At 41.3% G+C, this 14,443-nt stretch overlaps 1 pseudogene; it reads left to right on the forward strand.

The window, feature by feature from the left end:
* Positions 1 to 1,397: 1,397 nt before the first annotated feature.
* On the forward strand, positions 1,398 to 13,575 carry LOC145345590 (protein Churchill pseudogene; annotated as a pseudogene).
* The last annotated feature ends 868 nt before the right edge of the window (positions 13,576 to 14,443 follow it).

Genomic DNA, 14,443 nt, shown 5'->3' on the forward strand with positions numbered 1-14,443 from the left:
CTGAAGACTAACCATCTGATTAAGGTACTTAGGGGAATTCAACCATCACTCATGGAACTGTAACCAAGCCTTAGGCAAGGAAGGGAGAATTTCAAAAAAATCTTGTGATGCTAATATTACATTTGTGAAATTATGATCTTATATTTTAAAGCCTGAGGAATTACGTTTAAAAAAAACTTTATTACACATCATAAAAATGATTGTATTTTAAGGGATAATATAGCAAATATTCACCACCGGTAAATAACCTCCACTATGGATGAAACTTTGTCCATTGGCACTGCTTCTCAGACAATTTTTCTTAATCTTTATTCAAGCCCATGAGTCCCGTCCCTTCTGTGTTATATTCGGGAAAAACAATATAACTTCAGCAGAAAATTTCCCTGAAAGAGTCATAAAACAAATTGCAATAAGTAATCATTAATATTCATGGTTCTGGACTAGCTTGGGGATAGGAAAATGAAACATCCTACACATTTAGGAATATGAGTTTGCAATTCAGCCCATTGAGCTTAATCCACCTTTCATTTAGATCATGGCTGATCACTACCTCAATCTAGTTTACATGTAATTGATCAATGTCTTTTGCTTATTGAACAAAAATCTATCAAATTCAGTCATAAAAATATCAATTGCCCCATCAACAACAGCCTTTTGGGGGCAGGATTTCAGATTTCTGCTCCTCATTTTCAAAAAGCACTTCCTGATTTTACTCCTGATTAGCCTAGCTTTAATTTTAAGATTATGTCCCTTTGTTGTTGATTTCCCCATCTGAGGAAATAACTTGTCTATCTACGTCATTGAATTCTTGTAAATTTTTAACATTTGATGTGTTCATTTAAAATACTCGTGGGGGGATTTTGCCAGCAGCTTACTGTTCTTGATGGCATAACCAAGAATGGACTCTCTTTTCCCTGGTCCCTCTCTTTTCGCTGGACCAGATTCTCTGACCTTGCCTTCAGTTGGGATTCTCCTGTCCCGCTGCAGTGAACAGACATTTGGCCGAGCTCCAAGTTTTCCATTCTTGCAGGTAGCATTGGCAGGGCATGAGTGGCTGAAGAATTCCCAAGTGAATAAAATTAACATTTTAAGTACCAGAGGCATGTATGGGAAACACATGCAGTACATCACTGAGGAAAGTTTCTCATTGGTGAAACTCACCATTAGCTGGCAATGTTGCATATATGGGCAAGCTATTACAAAATCTTTTGTTCAAACAGGAAACCTGTGCATCACTGCCAGGATGTCCCAGTGTTAAAGGCTTCCAAATTCACCTGAGCTTCATCCAAAGAATCATCAGATCCACTGCCTGACTGCTGAAGCAGATCAGCCCCACAGTTCAGTGATGCTTCCCTGCAGATTCTCCCTTCAGGCCATCAGGATGCTCTTTTCTGAAGATGGTATCAGAAGGCTTTGCCACCAGACACCAGTGGCCTGGATGGAGGTGGCAGAAAGAGGTGAACAGCTGTGGGGCAATGAACAGATCTGAGTCCAGTGCTGGAAGGGGGTCAATTACCTCCTTTGACCCACCAAGGTAAGTGCCAGTGTCATATCTTCACTGGGAGTCTCCCGTGTCATTAATAATGTCTTTGCGGTGTCAGAAAAGTGAATGTATGGCCATCCTTCATGACACATGGCAATTGAGACCAAAGAATCTGAAAGTTTTCCTTCTGTGTGCGTGCTTGGATGCAACAGTTCAGTATGTGTGAAGGGGATGCATGCAGTCCAGAGGCTTATTTGTCACTTGACAGATCACAAAATTTTAGGCTTTATCCTGCAAGGCAAGACTCACATTTCCCTCACAGCCTCCGAGGAGGAGGTGATGGAGATTGCTTGGGAGGACAGAATGTGATCTGTCACAGATTGCTTAGGTATAAGGAAGAAGAGATGATCATCCTGCTAGTGCCAAATGGGCATTCAGAGTAAATATAATCTTATGTGGTTTTCAAACTGTGATGACTGTTAATATAATTCTTCTCATTCTCCACAAGATCACCTCCATCCAAGCACCAGGCTGCAGCCACAGGGGAAGACTCCACTTTGGGACAAAGATGCCTGTTACCCCGAGGAGTTATTGGCATCTGGATCGGTATCTGCCTCATCATTCAGCTCCACCATCATAGTCACATCCACACGGGTTGTGGAGGATTCACATGTACATTGTATAATCCGGTGAGCACAGCACAGGCACATCCCAGCAGCTGAGGGTGCATGTGACAACTAGGTCACTGCATACAATGGTGTTAGGGAGGGAATTCCAGGATTTTACTCAGCAACTGCAAGTCAGGGTGGTGAGTAGGTTGGAGGTGAACTTGCAGGTGGTCAAGTTGCCATGTACCTGTTGCCTTTGTCCTTCTAGGTGAAAGTAGTCATGTTTGGAAGTTGCTGTCTAAGGATCTTCAGTGAATTGCTGTAGTGCATCTTGTAGATAGGGCACACTGCTACCATTGAGCGTTGGTGATGGAGGGAGTGGATGTTTGTAGATGTGGTGCCAATCAAGTGGGCTGGTTTGTCTTGGATGGCGTTAAGCTTCTTGAGTGTCGTTGGAGCTGCACCCATCCAGGCAAGTGGGTGACTTGTGCCTGGTAGGTGTTAGATAGGTCTGGGAAGGTAGGAAGTGAGTTACCCACTGCAGTTTTCTGGGCCTCTGACCTCATGTGTTTATGTGGAGAGTCCAGTTGAGTTTCTGGTCAATGGTAATCCTAAGGATGTTGACAGTATGGGATTCAGTGATGGTAACACCATTGAATGCCAAGGGGCAGTAGTTAGAGTGTCTCTTATTGGTGATGATCATTGCCTGTCATTTGTGTGGCTTGAATGTAACTTGCCACTTATCAGCCCAAGCCTAGATTGTCCAGATCTTGGTGCATTTGAACGTGAGCTGTTTCAGTACCTAAGGAGTTGTGAATGGTGCTGAACTTTGTGTAATCATCGGCAAACATCCCGACTTCTGACCTTAGAATGGAGGGAAGGTCATTGATGAAGCAGCTGAAGATGGTTGAGCCTAGGACACTGCCGTGAGAGACTCCTGCAGAGATGTCATGGAGCTAAGATGACTGACCCTCCACAACCATAACCATCTTCCTATGTAGGTATGACTCCAACCAGCAGAGAGTTTGCCCCCTGATACCCATTGATTCCAGTTTTGCTAGGGCTCCTTGATGCCACTCAGTTGAATGCGGCCTTGATGTCAAGGGCTGTCACTCTCACCTCACCTCTGGAATTCAACTCTTTTGTCCATGTTTGAACCAAGGCTGTAATGAAGCCAGGAAGTGAGTGACTCTGGCAAAACCCAAGCAGGTTATTGTTGAGCAGGCGCTGCTTGATAGCACTGTTGATGTCCCCTTCCATCTCTTTACTAATGATCGAGAGTAGACTGATTGGGCAGTAATTGGCCGGATTGGATTTGTCCTGCTTTTTGTGTATAGGACATACCTGGGCAATTTTCCACATTGTTAAGTAGATGCCAGTGTTGTAACTGTACTGGAAGAGCTTGGCTAGGGGAGCAGCAAGTTCTGGAGGGCACGTCTTCATTACCATTGCCGGAATGTTATTAGGGCCCATTGTCTTTGCATTATCCAGTGCCTCTAACCATTTCTTAATATCACGTGGAGTGAATAGAATTGTTGGAGACTGGCATCTGAGATGCTGGGAACTACTGGAGGAGGCTGAGATGGATCATCCACTTGGCACTTCTGGCAGAAAATTAGTGTGAATGCTTGAGCCTTAGCTTTTACTATTGTCACATGGAGGCTTACATTAACACTGCAATGAAGTTACTGTGAAAATCGCCACATTCTGGTGCCTGTTGGGTACACTAAGGGAGAATTCAACATGGCTAATGCACCTAACCAGCACGTCTTTCAAGCAAATGTGGGAGCAAATTGGTGCACCTGGAGGAAACCCACACAGACATGGGGAGAACATGCAAACTCCACACAGTCATCCAATTGAACCCAAGTCCCTGGCACTCTGAGGCAGCAGTGCTAACCACTGTGCCACCGTGCCACATTTGGATCATTCTTTTGTGTCCTCTGAACATCCCATCATGATTTACTTTTGAAGTGGAGTCACTCAAAGGGATGGTTCCTTTTGCCAAACTTGCCAGCCTGCCATGCAAATTAATTTCTCAGTCAGTCACTGTATAGCTCCAAAATTCAAAGTGAGTTTTAGTGACAACAGAAAACTCTTCCATTTTTTAGCTTAAATATTCTGGCACATTCCAGAACAACATTTTTTTTCAAACTCTGAGATGAATCAGCCAAATGTCTTGGTAACTGTGAAGTCACTAAATCATCTCATTCCCTCTAAGGGAGTTGAATTGCCACTTCATTTTTCTCAGAAGGTAAAAATGGTAATTACTTATGGTAGTAATTAACTCAAAGACAGAGGTCTAACGTACCACCCAGAAGGAAATAACTGTTCAGGCCAAGATTCTTATTTCTCTGTTTTTCTGTTTTTTGCCTCTGGGCAGCTGGAGACCTGGTGAGAGCCCCACATTGCCTCCTTTTGGGAAGGCCCAGTGAATTAAGTGGCCAGCAGGCTGTTCCATCATGGGTGGAAATCCTGGCCACTGAGACGTGCTGATTAATCAGAGGCTGGAAATTGTGTATTGAAGGCAGTTCCAGCAGCAACAGTACCAACAGAAGCCCAGGATAGACAAGGGGTCGCATGCCAAAGATGAGTAAGAATCGGGTTGCGAGGGGAGAGGGGGAGGGAGGGAGATTTGTGGAAGGGGTCCTCGTTAAGGTCAGGGTGACCCTCAGTGGTTCTGAGTGCCTGCGAGCAAGGGATACCCCACCCTCCTGGGAACGCACAAGCAAACATGCCTCCTCCATGCACCTCTGCTTGAAAGTCAGCACTGCCTGGATGGGGCCCTTATGTGATAACCAATTGGCAATGGTACAGGAAGGCCATCCATGAGACTTCTCACCCTGGACTTACTTGGGGCAGAGACAGGAGGGCAGCTGGGTTCCCAGCCTTCTACCTGATTAAATGCCCCCCTCACCTTGAAACGCACTTCAGGGGAGGACATTATATTCCACCCTAAAGCGCCAGTTGCTCTAATGAGAGAAATTCATTGCATGTGAATATGGACCAATGCTACCACTTTGCTCAGCTTCAAGGAAATGCAGCACTACCAAGATGGATGCTTTAATCCTTTGATGAAATTTGATTCTTCAGAAGGTTATCATTTACTTTTGCCTTCCTCATGCTAACAGTATGGGAAGAACTTATAACTTGGCTGCACAGTCTACTTAATGTATGTCTTCTGTCCTCTGTTTAGTCTAATGGTTGCTGTTATTTCAGTCACAACATTCTGTCATATGTGGAAAAACACAAGTTAAATTTGAAAAAATTTTCCAGAAGGAACTGGTTCTAACTATTCCACAAACAGGTGGAAGTTGCTTTGTCACCTCCAAAGGATGGTTTTTATTCATATCTAAGATGAGTGATACCTCCACAGTTCTCTGAAGCAGATAGCTCAAGGCACTCAGAGAGTTAATAGATACAGAGAACACAGAACAATGAGAAATAAATCCTTAGCATCTAGCAGCCTATTTAAAAGCATATTGCCAGTAAAAAGAACTCACTGAAAAAATGACCGCTGATAATATGAATTTCAAATATGACTGAGTTAATACAAATAAATTAGGTTTCTTCATTAACTTCACTAGCAAAATAAGTAGTTCAATTAATATTGTTTTAAACATTTTCATTGTTGATTTAGTTCAAATTAAATTATCATTTACACGAATTACGACAAATCATACTGATTTATAATAATAATAATGTTCTATCTGGAAAAAAATGATACCTAACAATGATTGCAACAGAAATTCAATCCAGAATCAACCGTAGGAACACTTCCTCAGGAGTTTATAACTATCAGTCGAGCCTTGAGATTAGATTACAGCCTTGAAATCTTAATACAATGGTATCATGATATATACCTTCAATTTTGCAGCGCAATTGTGTTTTTATTTAGTTTTGTGCTGGCAATCGCTAACTGTGCATTGCAGAACATTGATGCATGATACCCTCCAAAGAAAAGAGTTAATTATTGCAAATGTTATACTGTGATTGTATGATATAAAAACTTGCCATTGAATATGCACATAAAAGGATAAACAAATGCCACAAAAAATGAAATGTTGCATTTTTCCCCTAAAACATCTCTCCTACCATTATTGCTATCTGTGGTGTTTTTGTTAATGAAATCATTTGAGTTGAAGTCAGTTGACGTAAATAGAGTTTGACAGCTTCTGAGAAAAATATCTACTTGATATCTTTTAGTTATTGACAAAATTGTATCAACAAATAGACAGACATTTGTAAGTAATAATTTGAAAGTGATTTTGAATAAAGCTTGTGAGCCACTGAACTATGTAAGTGCGCTTTTTTACCATGCTCTCCAATGATTCTGGTAACTGAATAAGATTTACAATGTTGGTGCTTAATTTGTCCAAGGCTGGTGCTAGCCAGGAGTGAAGAAGATAACCTTGTGGTCTCTAAGGGATATTTGTCAGGTCGCCCTGCATTTTTACTTAAATATAGTTCAGAAAAATGCCTTAAAACAAAACCATCATGACTCTTGGCACAGACTCGTCCATTGGCCTCCATGAAACAGTGTTCCTGAACCAACACTGCACATTGCTGGAGCAGAACTGAATCTTGTAGGCCAACCATTGTGCTCTGTGACATACTCCTAAGTTTTGACCTTGTCCAACACTTCGTTGCGCTCATCTGCAAGCAGCAAATTCTCTTCCTTCCTAATTATTTTACTGATTCCTGACTCTGATTGTTGCTTGGTGGTTTTAAACTTGTATGGTATTTGTTTATCAATACGTTTGCTTTACATTCAATTATCACTTGTTGCTGTTTTATGAGTATGATATTTGAGCCAATCGGGCACAGTGTGACTTCGACAAAGGATCACCTGGACTTGAAATGTCAGTTCTTTTCTCTCCTTACAGATGCTGCCAGACTGGCTGAGATTTTCCAGCTTGTTATCTATTGATTCCAGAATCCACAGTGTGGTAAAGGTTGACATTTTCCAATGCTCTGCTTTCAAGTGGGAGAGTGTGACAAGTTGCTTGATTGGGATTAATTATATCTGTGAGTACATGGGTGATAGCAGAACAGAACATTGTATGAATTAAAACACAGACATCAGAATTTTGAATGACCTTGTTTCTGGAGGGTAAGATGTAGAGTCAGCCAGGGGTGAATCTGTGAACAAACAAATTTTATTTACAAGGTTGCTTGCTTCAAGCTAGTTCATAACACACTAACATATTTTGGCCTTGGAGGGAGTGCAGAGGAGGTTCACTAAGCTGATACTGGAGTTGAGGGGGTTGAACTATGAAGAGAGGCTGAATAGACTGGGCTTATACTCGTCGGAGTTTAGAAGGATGAGGGGGGATCTTATAGAGACGTATAAGATGATGAAGGGGATGGATAGGGTAGAGGTAGAGAGATTCTTCCTGCTCAGAAAGGACAGCAGGACTAGAGGGCACAGCCTCAAGGTAAGCGGGGGGGGGGAGCAGTTTAGAACGGAGTTGAGGAGGAACTTCTTCACTCAAAGGGTGGTGAATCTCTGGAATTCTCTGCCCATTGATGTGGTGGAGGCTACCTCGCTAAATATATTTAAGACACGGGTAGGTAGGTTTTTGGTAGGCAAGGGAATTAAGGGTTATGGGGAGAAAGCAGGAAAGTGGAACTGAGCCACTTCAGATCAGCCATGATCTTATTGAATGGCGGGGCAGGCTCAAAGGGCTAGATGGCCTACTCCTGCTCCTATTTCTTATGTTCTTATGTTCTTACACTGCTTCTTACTAGGAAAGCTCCTCCCTTTAACATGACTCCCCTTGGTAGGTGTTGATTGATTGTGCAACCGATGTGGCCCTTACTCAGTAAAGGCCTTAAAGTGACAATCGCCACAGCATTGGAATAGTAGAATCCGGAGGTAACAACAACATAAATGAGAGATTCAGCAGCAGATGAGTTGAGCTGGGGTGAAGTCAGGCAATTTAACAGAAGTGGAAGTAGTCAGCCTTTGTGATGGCACAAAGGAGATGATGGCCTAGTGATATTATTGCTAGACTATTAACCCAGAAACTCAGCAAATGTTCTGTGGACTCGGGTTCAAATCCCACTAAGGCAGTCAGTGGAATTTGAACTCAACAAAAGATGTCTAGAATTAAGAATCTACTGATAACCATGAAACCATTGTTGATTGTTGGAAAACCCCATCTGGTTCACTAATGTCCTTAAGGAAGGAAATCTGCTGTCCTTACCTGGTCTGACCTACATGTGACTCCGGAGCCACAGCAATGTAGTTGACTCTTAACTGCCCTCAGGCAACTAGGGATGGGCAATAAATGCTGGCCAGCCAGCGACACTCACGTCCCATAGATGAATTAAACAAAAAAAGAATTAAAAAAAAGACACCTAAGATTATAACGAACTGGTTTAGTCTCAGACTATTGTCAGGGAGAGAAGAATCATTAGCTAACAAGTAGAGTGGAGGTTTGGCCCAATGAGCTAGTGGAAGGAATGAACATGGTAAAGGCAGCAGGCAGGGTGGTTTCAATCTTTATAAAAATATGGCCCATAAGCTCCTCATATTTAGTGCTGGAAGGGTGGTTAAGGAGTCAGGGGCTATAGAGAATGTTTGCAGTAAAGAAAGGAATTCAGAGGTTATCTTTGCTTTTCAGAATGACTCTGGATGATGCTTTATGGTCCATAGTCCAACCATTCTGACAATGGGTGGCTAAATCAGTTGCCTGTAATATAAGAACATAAGAAATAGGAGCAGGAGTAGGCCATCTGGCCCTTCAAGCCTGCCCCGCCATTCAATAAGATCATGGCTGATCTGTCGTGGCTCAGTTCCACATTCCCGCCCTCTCCCCATAACCCTTAATCCCCTCTCTTATCAGAAACCCATCAACCCACGTCTTAAAAATATTTAGCGAGGTAGCCTCCACCACTTCAACGGGCAGAGAATTCCAGAGATTCACCACCCTTTGAGTGAAGAAGTTCTTCCTCAACTCCGTTCTAAACCGCCCCCCCTTTATCTTGAGGCTGTGCCCCCTAGTCCTACTGTCCTTTCTGAGCGGGAAGAGTCTTTCCACCTCTATCCTATCCATCCCATTCATCATCTTATACGTCTCAATGAGATCTCCCCTCATTCTTCTAAACTCTAACAAGTACAAGCCTAGTTTATTCAGCCTCTCCTCATAGCTCAACCCCCTCAACTCCGGCATCAGCCTATCCATATACAAGATTGGTAGAAAGAATTTTAACATTACAATCTGAAGTGCATTTTGATAATTAGTTTAGAATTATGATGCTGAAAAACTTCTGACAGAATTTTAGGGGTAAATTTTCAACTGTATCACATGGTTGGTAATCTAGCAGTGTGGGACACTCACATGTTAAAGAAAACAATGGAATGAAATCAGGTGGATTCAATAATAAGCAAACAATTCACTTTGTCAGATTATCAACTATGCAAGTCATCTCATTGTTGGTTGACACATTTTGAATATAGAATATGAGGTTTAATTCAATGTTTTCAGTTCTTTATAATCAAGAGTTAAATTAAAAGTACAGGGGTGAAATTGGTCTTTAGTTGCAGTAGATATGGTGATAAAGGATCAGTAGTCTATTTCACATCCCATGAAAAAGTAAACAATCTGCTGATTCATATTGCTCATTTTGCCCTACAGCCAATGACCAATTTCACCTATCAAGCTATTTCAAAGCTGCTTTCATGCACATGAGTTAGACTCATTGTTATTCATGCCAGATGAAATACTGACATCAATTGATATGATCAGATATGTTTTCCATAAAGTGCATCTATTTGGCATATTATTTCTCTCCCTTCAGTTAAATAAGATTGTACATTTTCTATTCAATCAATAAACAAAAAGAGTTGATACCTATATGACCTTACAACTGCTGTAGCTTTCAATGTATTCTTGGAGGTCAATTTGGACTATGATATTGAGTGCACTTGCAGCTGCAAGACATGCCTTCAAATAGATTTTCACTAAAGGGCTTGGATTATATTCACTGAGGTCTTTTGGGAATTTCACTTTTCTCTTTTCTGGAATAAAGTGCACAAGAATAACAATGCTGGAAAATCACCCACATTCTGAACTATGTATATACATTGAAAACATTTTCTTCTCTTCCCCTTCACCATTATCACTAAATCAGTCACATGACCATTAACTAGATAATTATTTCTGTGTGGTATTTTTGAATGTCACCTTCATGCATTGGGGACTTCAAAGCTGTCAACATCTTCAGTTTTGAACATTCCTTTGGAGTGACTGAACCCACTGTAATAACTTCACTGTTGTCAAAATTTTCACATACAGTGCTGAAATTTATACTTGAAGGTTTGTATCAATTTGACCGTTATAAAAATCTTTCATCGAACAGTACAATACATTCAGAAAAACAACAAAATAATATAACAGCCACCAATATTCTCAATATTTACTTGCGAAGGAAACAAGGCTGAAAAATACACAGAATAACAAGAGAAGGGCGCAAAGACATATGGACAGTTGGAATGAGAACTTAAGAAAAATACCATACCTGATCGCTATTGGGCACAAGGGAATTTTCCCCAAATGCATTCCAACCATAATCATACCTTGACTTTCTTTATGACTTCTACATCCTTACATCCATCCTGACACTATTAATTCCTCACCTCAATTTCAAAGTCCTCTTTCTCCCTCTCTTACTTTCACCATTCAAGTTGCGCCATTTCCAGATGATTTCAGAGCACTGAATACATCGAATGGTGGCCCAAGGCCCAAGCAGGGATGGTGAATGGCTGGTTTGATTGGCTGGAATCTTGCAGTGGGGTTTACAGGGCAGGTAGCTGGAGCCCTATAACATAATCAGGGTTGGCAGAGGTTAAAGTGGACACAGGTGGATATGTTGAACTCAAAATGTCAGCAAATATAAGTGGCACCGGTGGCACAGTGATTAACACAGTTGCCGGTTCAATTCCTGGCTTGGGTGACTGTTAGTGGAGGTTGCACATTCTCCCCATGTCTGCGTGAGTTTCCTCCGGGTGCTCCAGTTTCCTCCCACAGTCTGAAAGATGTGCTGGTTAGGTGCATTGACCTAAACACACCATGGAGTGTGGTGGAATTTCACAGTAACTTCACTGTAGTGTTAATGTAAGCCTTGTGACGAATAAATGAATAAATTTTAACTTTAACATGATGATTGAGAGAACCATTAATGGAGATCGTGTACAGATATTTATAAGGAAAACATCAATGCCATAGTTGAGAGGAACTAGACAACTGAATCACAGTTCAATAAGAAGTGGCAAAATTGAAGCAAAACAGAAAGCATGACAGAAAAACAATGGAAATAGTGTGACCAAGAAGTATAGTGCAAAATAATGACAGATAGAATAATGGTGAATCAAACAGGAAGTGTGCAAAGACATGGGTTTTTTAATATATTATGGAAATATTAATTATAAATATAAATAAATGTTTTGTTTATGAAAGCTCAGTTAATTTGACATCAGAAGACATTACAGAATCGAACATTTGTTGCAGAATGTTGTTGAAAACAAAGCTATGAAATCACAGTTAACAAGAAAAGGCTCAGTTTTGGAAATATTGATCTAGCCACCTTTAAAGTAGCTGACTTAAGATTCAAAGCACCAGCATTCAAACTGTACACATCTGAACTCCAAATCTTCATTCCATGACGTGACTATTGCATTGACTGGGGAAAACAAATTGGGGGAGGGTTAAATTGTGTTCATACTGAAAGCGTTCAGATCACAATGTCAAAGACTGAAGAAGTAACAGGTTGCTAAATTAGAATGGAAGCCTCTTTTTTAATTGTTCTCTCCCACATTCACATATAATTATCAGCATTCTACATCTTCACTAAGCAATTACTAGCAAACTTGAGTGACTCTGAATGTCTTGTGAGTTTGAATAAATAAATCTTATGTGGGTCAAGAGAGGAAAAAATGAGGATAATTATCCAACTACACTTGGTTCATGTGAGCTGAACTGTCTAATTTTAAGATTTAACTAGGGAACAATTGTTTTGATGTTTCTTCTGACTGGATATTGTGGCTCTGTCTCTCGTTGACCCTGACTCCCTTTTTGTTAGCATAATCAATTGGGTATTGATCACAATTAGATTGATCAACTCAAAACTATTCCATCTTCAGACATTGTGACCAGTGCATATTCAGTATGAACACAAATGTATTTAGCTGAGTATAATTTGGGCACAGGTTGATCCAAGGAAGTGAGTTTGAACATTACACATGACTCATTTCAACAAATTTAGTTCGCATTCAGTTCATCAAGGCACTGAGTGAAATAAGTACTTTTGCTTCCTGTACAGTTAGTTACTGTAGCATTTGAAGATTTATTGGTAATGTCCAAGTAGAAATTTGTCAGTTTGTAATATTTCTTATAGATCAGATGCAGCACTTTACTGATTTATCAGTAACCAGCCACTATGGCAAGAACCATTTTGAATGTTAATAAGGAATATTTCATACCCTGGTAATATGATGGTTTGCAGTGAGGCAGCTGTCCAAAGAAAATAATTTGAATTTATATTGTGCCTCGGGACATCCCAAAACACCATCCAGACAGTCAGACAGTGAGGTACTTGTGAACTATATTAATTGGTGTAATGTAGAAAACATGGCAGTCACCTTCTGCAAAGCAATGTGATATCAGGCTATTACTTTTACATACAACATTAACTTTGAGACAATGAAGGTAATTAGGTTTGGTTAAGTATTTATTGACATTAAGTGAAAATAATGTATTCAGTGCGATTGGCAGGAAGCTTGGCTAAGGAAGAATTCCCAGTACTACAAGCTACAGAAGGGTTGCCATCTTGGGAAAGTCTTATGCTGGCAAGAGGGGAATTCCAGAATATGGAAGGCTGTGACTTTCCTTATGGAGCCTAGAGGGCCACAATTTTAATTTAGAGGTATTTGATTGATTGGTTGTAATAAGTTTCAATTCCACCCCCTTCGGTTCCTCCTGTGGTCTATAGGTATAGGTCATTAATCTGGTAAATTACAAACCTAGGGCAATGCTCTGGGGTCACTGGCTCAAATCCCAGCATGGTAGATGGTTTCAATAAAAAAATTGCCCTGTGGCAGGTAAGGGTGAGCTGAAAAATTTGTTTCCTGTGTCCACAGAGCTCTGGGATGTGAGGGGGCTACAAATACCCTGAGCAAGGTAACGCCTGCTGAGGGAATGGCCCCTTTCTGCTAAATTATGTGGGTTGTGCTGACTGCAACAAAAGAGACTTTGTACTAATTGCTAACCAAACCCAAGTTGATAATAGTGATGGAGCAAATCTTGCTATATATGACCATGTCTGTCAGAATTGAGAACATATTATGGCACAACCTAAGTACACATTCACCATTGTTGATGATTCACAGAAGTATACCATGCTGTGTATTCTGTATGGAAAAGCGGAAGACTCAATCAGTCATTGCCTGAAGATCCCTGGCAGATAAATCCTCTCTTCTGAAAACTCTGTTTCTGTTCATTACACGCCAGAAACTTTGGGGAGGGAGTGCAGCAGCAATTTTAATTGATGAATGATGTCAAGTTGCAACACTGAAATAAAATTTTCAAGTGAAAAAAAATCATATCATAGACAAGAATCTCTATTGTGCAGCAGGAGGCCATTCAGCCCATTGAGCCTGCATTAACAACAAGCCCATCCAGGCCCTATCCCCGTAACCCCACAAAGTTACCCTGATAACCCCTCTGACAATAAGGAGCAATTTCACATGGTTAATCACACATCTTTGGAACGTGGAAGGAAGCCCGAGCAGCCGGAGAAAGCCCATGCGGAGAGCGCACAAACTCCACACAGACAGTTATAGAATCATAGAACCCTACAGTGTAGGAAGAGGCCCTTTGGCTCATCGAATCTGCACCGACCACAATCCCCCCCAGGCCCAACCCTGATATCCCTACATATTTTACCCGCTAATCCCACTAACCTAAGCATCTCAGGCTACTAAGAGGCAATTTTAGCATGGCCAATCAATCTAACCCGCACATCTTTGGACTGTGGGAGGAAACTGGAGCACCCGGAGGAAACCCATGCAGACATGAGGAAAATGTGCAAACTCCACACAGACAGTGACCCTAGCCGGGAATCAAACACAGGTCCCTGGAACTGTGAAGCAGCCGTGCTAACTACTGTGCTACTGTGCCACTCTCAATTCCAACGTCAGTCACCTGAGGTTGGAATTGAACCCAGGTATTTGGCGCTGTGAGACAGCAGTGCTAGCCGTTGTGTCACTGTGCTGCCCACAAGGGTTTTGAAAATGGCCAGCCTTATTTTCTTGTTGATCTGGTTGTAAACATGAACCAATGTTCAATTC

The sequence above is a fragment of the Carcharhinus amblyrhynchos genome, chromosome 7, assembly GCF_965287045.1.
Source record: "Carcharhinus amblyrhynchos chromosome 7, sCarAmb.v2.hapA, whole genome shotgun sequence".
NCBI classification, from domain to species: domain Eukaryota; kingdom Metazoa; phylum Chordata; class Chondrichthyes; order Carcharhiniformes; family Carcharhinidae; genus Carcharhinus; species Carcharhinus amblyrhynchos.